This window comes from Pygoscelis adeliae, unplaced genomic scaffold (assembly GCF_000699105.1).
Source record: "Pygoscelis adeliae isolate BGI_AS28 unplaced genomic scaffold, ASM69910v1 Scaffold259, whole genome shotgun sequence".
NCBI lineage: Eukaryota > Metazoa > Chordata > Aves > Sphenisciformes > Spheniscidae > Pygoscelis > Pygoscelis adeliae.
The window spans coordinates 597,861-604,122 of NW_008825497.1; positions in this window are offsets into that span (position 1 = coordinate 597,861).

Sequence of the window (6,262 nt, forward strand, 5' to 3'; positions counted from 1 at the left end):
CTCCCTCTTTCCTGGCCACTTTGGAGACTAACTTAGTACACTGATGATCCTGTGGTCCCACCAGAAAGTTCTTGAGTCTTTTTTAGTTCTCTCTGAGCTCTGTAGCAAGTACAGCAGACCCAGAGGTCATGTGAATAACTTGCTTTTCTTGGGGAAGGGGAAAAGAGAATGCCAAATATGAGAGGTATCTAACAGAGTGTGGCTTTGCCTGGTGTGACTTCTGAGTGGTCTAGTCCAAACTGTCAGACAGTGGCCAGGCATAAGCATCTCAGGGGCAAGAAGAGTAGAAATGGTTAATCACGGCAGAACTGAAGCCCAGAGGCAGCTTCACCTAACCTGAAGATAGTTAATGCCCTTGTTCACTGGGACTGTTGCCTTTTCAGCTCTTCTCTTAATCCTGTGGTAGCAGGGAGGGTTGTTTTGCCAAGCGCCACAGTCAGGAAAGGAAGCTGGACGCCACAAAGATAGTGGAGCTGTCTGCACAAGAGTCTTCCTATGGGGAGCAATTTGTCTATAAAATCCAGCAAGTCAGTGGTGAAGTCTAGTGCTGTAGCATGGAGGAAGCTGAGCTGATGCCTTAGACACCTGGGTTCTTTGGCCCTGGCGTCTCATGGGAGTTCAGTCACTACTTCTCCTTTCTGGCTGGTGGTGTGGGTTCTTTGTTGGCCGAACCTCTCCAGCTGTGCAGAGTGGGCCTCTAGCTACAGCCGCATGAGAAATAACTGCAGGCAGACAAAAGGCAGGTTCTGCACTGAGGGAAGGAGGTGAATTCTGGGAGTAGGGTTCAGAGGCAAGCAGGAATTTGTGCCCATAAAAGTCTTTATAGTTTCTGATGTCTTGCCCTGCCTGTCATTGTGTCCACCCCGGGAAATAGAAATTTTTCATTGTTCTTGCCTGTGCTTTGTTGGAAAGTAGCTGAATAGCTGTCAGTCTAAATGAGTTTGTCTAAAGGTTAAGCCATTGGACAGTGTGTGCAGGTCTTCTCAATTTAATTTCTCAGAATGAATAAAGCCTGTCTGTCCAGCCTCTACAAATAGAGAGAGTTCACTGGGTACAGGTCCAGTCAGTCAGCAGTTCCCTTAAAAAAAAAACAAAAAACAAAAACAAAAAACAAAAACAAAAACCACCCCGAAACCCACTGAAGTCTGTAAAGCACCAAATGTAAACTGTGGTAGGTGGCACAACTTAATATCATTCTAAGCAACAAACTTTGCATGGTGACAGGCTGCTTAACCAGGCCATTGGTATTTCGTTTGTCATAAGAACCTTAACATTTCATTTTAGCTGGAGCTTTATGGATGTAAATATGGGTCAGTCTTTTCCTCAGAGGGAGGTGATCTGGCTGTCTCCTGTGTTTTGATAGTGACCTGAAACTTGTCTGCAAGGTTTTTCAGCACTGTGCTTGGCCCTGCAAATTAGAGCTCAACCTGAAGCAGAGTGGGATGGTGGCATCTAGGAGAAAGTCGGTATGCTTGACGCTTCCTGGTGAGAGAGATATCTGGCTCAAGACTGCTGATGCCTCCATGGCCACTAAAATTGAAAGGAGGCCAATTACTGTCATGATGGCTGCAACACTGGTCGGGGACCAGGGTGGAACTGCAGTACTAGGCAGAGGTGTCATTATGACATGTATCTGAATGCAGGGTCTGCATACCTCCAGTCCAAGGAGACCCGAAGTCTGCAGAGGCTAAAAGGAGTGCCTTTCCTGAGCTCAGATGCTGTTGGCTCCCATTCCTGGCGCTGTGCTGGATCCTGATGGTCTAGCATTTGTATGCAGAAGTGGGGTGGTCTGCTGTAGAACCCAGATGAAACAGGTTGACTGGCACACAGCTCTCTCATTACTAAACATAAGGGGTGCTTAAGAACAGTATTTTAATAGAAGCTCAGGTGCTTTTAATCCCTGATGGTTCCTCAAATGCAATCCTCCCAGAGTAATGCAGCAGCATTAAAATGCCTGTGGAACGAACAAACTGGCAGAAACTCCTCTTGGTGCTCCTGTGAAGACTGCTTTTACAGGCTCCTTCCACTTCCACAGAAGCATGAGTAAATGGCATGTTACAGTTTCAGATGGATGGTGACACATCTGCCTTGAACAATGGGGGAAGTTGGAACAAGTCAGGCTTGGAAAAAAACAGCTCTGTCTTCTTGCTTGATGGTATCAGTGCAGGAACATGACACCTTTGCAGCTCTGACGCTGGCTCTTCTCTAGTGTGGACACATCACCCACACTGGAAGAAGCAGGAGCATTTACAGCAGTATCCAAAGATCATGTCAGGGCAAGATTGTTTTTTGGTGGCAGGAGAAAGGGGCTGTGGCTCCCTCAGAAGGGAGGAAACTCTCTCTGTATAACTCCCAGAAGAGCCTGAGGGGTGCTTCCTGTCTTACCCAAGCTTCTTTTGGGACAGACTATGGGATGTGGAATTGGAGAACAGTGCCTGGTCTCCTGAAGGGCTTGGGGAAATCTTTGCTTTAGCATAAAAGCCCTACAGTAAAACAGCCTAAGGAAAAGGAACTGAGCTGGAGTACACCATAGCTGTGCATTTTAAAGCTATGTTTTGTTTTGCCTTGTTGGTGGAACAGATGTTTCTGCAGGGCACAAGAATCAAGAATATTTTGCTGAAGCTATTTAAAATGCTATTCCACAGCTAAGTGCCCTGTCCCTTTCCTGGAGCAAACTTCTCCTATAGTAGAGCTGCTGGAAGATAACTCATGTATGCTACTGACATTTTTATGCGAAGGTTGGTATCTCAGTGTAAACAGCTGGTGAAAGTGATTGCAAAGCCTTGGCGTGAATCCGATTCCTTTAAATCTGAGTCTGCTTTGTGGCAGTAACCTTTGCAGATGAGATAATGACCTCCTAAGCTTCTGGGTCTGTCTGCTGAGTGATCACAACAGAGATCTGATGATGCTGACACTTGGACATTCTCATCTAGGTTGCTTAGAAAACAAAGTGCTGTAAAAGAATAAGCACATGGGGCAGCTCATTTTGCTGCTCTGGTTGAGGTAGCGACTGAAAAATTTAGCAGTAAGTGATTGTAGTTAACCATATACAAGTTTTTTTCCTCCCAGCCAGCAGAAGTCTCCTTATCTAGCTGCTGCCAGTTAAACCTTGTCTTGGTTCTGTGCAGCTGCATGCATGACTCCCCCAGCTGTCAGTGGGTCCTGGAAGTCAGTCAGGTTGTGAAATTGGGTACAACTGGTATAGAAAGGCCTTCCAGGTCCTTAATGTGGAGGTGCTGATGTGAAGACAATGCAAAGTGGGAAGTCCATCAGTCAGCAATGCTTTATATTTTGGTGGCAGGCAGTTTGTTTCCTATGCAATTTAACAAGTAGGAGTGTGAGAGGAAATATTTGCATAGCAAAGCTTTTGAGCAAATGCAGATCTCTGTCTGAGGGTCACTGGGCACTGTGAAGCTCTGGTGAAACTCAGGCTAGCTTGGTTTGAGTGGCACTGTGTGCATGGAGGTCTCCTCAGTGTGCAGCCAGTCCCTCCATGTGCCAGACTGTTAGGGAACTCTTGTTCAGATGTAGCTAAGTATCCTCATAAGCAGATGAGCCAAGAAAGTATGTCATGCACTGAGCCCAGTGCTTCCAACATACTGGAGAGAGATCCGAAGCTGAAGGAAGCCACTCCTTCAGCTTGTTTGTAGCACTCCTGCGTGAACCCATACCTCTGAAGCACCAGCTCTGGTTGTCCCAGAAGCTCTTAATGTCACTGCTGGGATTGTTCCTTTTTCTCCAGCATCTAGGGCTGGCAGGAACAACTTTCCCTTCTCTCCTTATGCCCTAAATCTTCACTAGAAATATTTATTTTTATTTAATTGCCTTTGTAGCCTGGAATAGATGTCAGAGCCTGAGCAAGCTCTGCAAGGGTATGAACTCCCTGGAGTGAATTGGTGAACAGTTAACTTTGTTGTAAATTCTAGCAGAGATGCAGAGACGTTGGCTTTTTGACTGCATCATGTCATTGCAATTAAATGGTACTTAGCTGCAGTTCTTTAGGTCAGTGCTAGCAGTGTCCTCCTGATGCAAGACTCCTTAACTGCCCAAATCCTTCCTGAATGAAATGCTCTGGAGTGGTACAAACAGCTCAATTGACTTTAGCTCTGCTCCTTTCTTTGGTGCTCATGATAACTCTGTTACCTGGGTGGGATGATGGATGCTGCTATTCCAGTGTGCCTTTCTTATTGTAATATTACAGTAAACACTTTGCTGCAGCTGTAAACATAAGGCTAATCTGTCTTTCTCAGAAGGTGCTTGTCTCCTTTCCCGACGTGTTGGTTGCAATGAGCTCATCTGTGTTGCAGTAAATGCTGGCAACAGTTTTATGTAAAACATGCTTCCAAACAAGCCTGTTTGGATAGAGAAGTCTGAACGATCTTGCTGCATTTTCCTTGAGAGAGCAGCAAGAGCATGTTGGGTTTGTCAGCCTGCATGATGCCAGGTTCACCTGGCTTTAATTTCTGTTTCTTTGACAAATGGGGAATTGACTCGGTGAGGAGACTGAGATGAAGCCCTTGATGCTAGGGGCTTGAAGGGTCACACATGTTCTGTGGTGTGCTTACTGCCTGCATGAATCTCTGCACAGACCTAAGCTGATTGTGTGCTGCCTTCTTGCCCCTGCTGTGGCATGTGGAAAGGCTGATGACATCTGTGAGTGAGCACCAGGCTGTCCCGCTGGCTGAAGGAAGGATCTGTCTGGCCTTTTCTGGGCCCACGCTGTCTGGAGCTGACAGCCTGGTTGGAAGCCCTTGGCACTGTGTGAAGCACCCAGCTGAAGTGGAAGAAGGATTGCTAACCCCTTTGAGATTCTGAGCAGCTCCTCCTGGCTCCTCTTGCCCTCTTACAAACTTAGCTGTGGCTTGGCTTTCTTGCTTTGTGGACAACTCGAGCCACCATAGTTGGCTTTCTTTTTCCTTGTCTTTGGCATCAGGCTGTCAATGGTGGCGTGTGTGATGGATGAATGTAGCACCACACTACATCCATCCATGGCCCCTCTGGAGGTTTCTTTTGAGCGCTTCTTTTTTTCCAGCTAAGAGACTGCTGCCCCCAAAGATGCAACACAGCTGTCTCTCTGGCAGGGGATGCTGAATTTGAATTGCTGCTGGGCCACCTGCTCATCACAAGTGATGTTTCTGAAGCAGAACTTGAGACTTGCCCAGCCTGCAAATTTTTGCTTTGGGATTACTTGGAGCAGAGACCTCAGCTATGCTGTTAATACATCCATCTGCCTTAAGATCCCTGGACCTTACCGTGGAGCCCTTCATGGGCCTTTCCTGACTGAATGGTTGTTACAAAGGCTGAAAGTGCGGGTGTCACTGCTAATAGGAGTTGCAATATTGCTGCAGAAAGGCAACAACTGTCAGAAGAAAAGGGGTGTTTGTGGAAAGAAAGTGTTCTTCATAGCTTAGGTCAGGGCCCTGTCCACTTATAAGTGCTGGTCTGTATACGACTGAATGTGGGCCCAGACTTTATTGCTGTTTTAATGGAGTAGTTACCCAAATCCTTCCAAATAAGGGCCTTAGTCCAGCGTAAGCAATAATCTGCCCATGCACGAAGAGTGAAGGCTGAAGGAATGGTAGATGCCCACCTAGAGAAGACCATCATTCTACTAAACTCGAATATAAGCTGTGGTCATCCAGAGATTGAATGTCTTGTATTAACCTGAATGAAACTACATTGTTTAACCTCAGCAAAAATATGCTTTGGGAATGTGATTGGGTTTATTTGTCTCAGCATTTGCAATCATGCCCTTTCACAGTATGGATTAACTTTTGATTAAAGTAGAAGCACTAGTTAGACTGTGTAATTTCTGGGCTGTGGGTGTGTTTCAAGACAGCCTTATCCATACTCTTGTCTTGAAGAAAGAACAGCTCTACCTCACGCATTCCTGACAGATATGTCTAACCTTTTCTCTAGCACTGGAGACTCTTAAGACTTTTTGTGTGTGTGTATCCCCAGGCAAAATATCCCATTGTTGTAAAGCTTTCCTTAGCGTTGTAGTCACACGTGCTGTGGTTTAGACTTGTTTACATCATAGCTGCATGAAGATTCATCACAGAATAAAGTAAGTCCAACAGAGCTTCCTGGGTGTGTTCACACTGCTCGGAAATTCAGCCAGAGGGTGGATGGCTCTCTACTGAATGAATGACAACATGCTCTCATCCACAGTTTAGATTTGGAAAAACAGATACACAACTGGATAGCAATAAATTCATTCAAGGCAGGTCTTTTCTTTGTCACTCAGATTTTGAGCATCTTT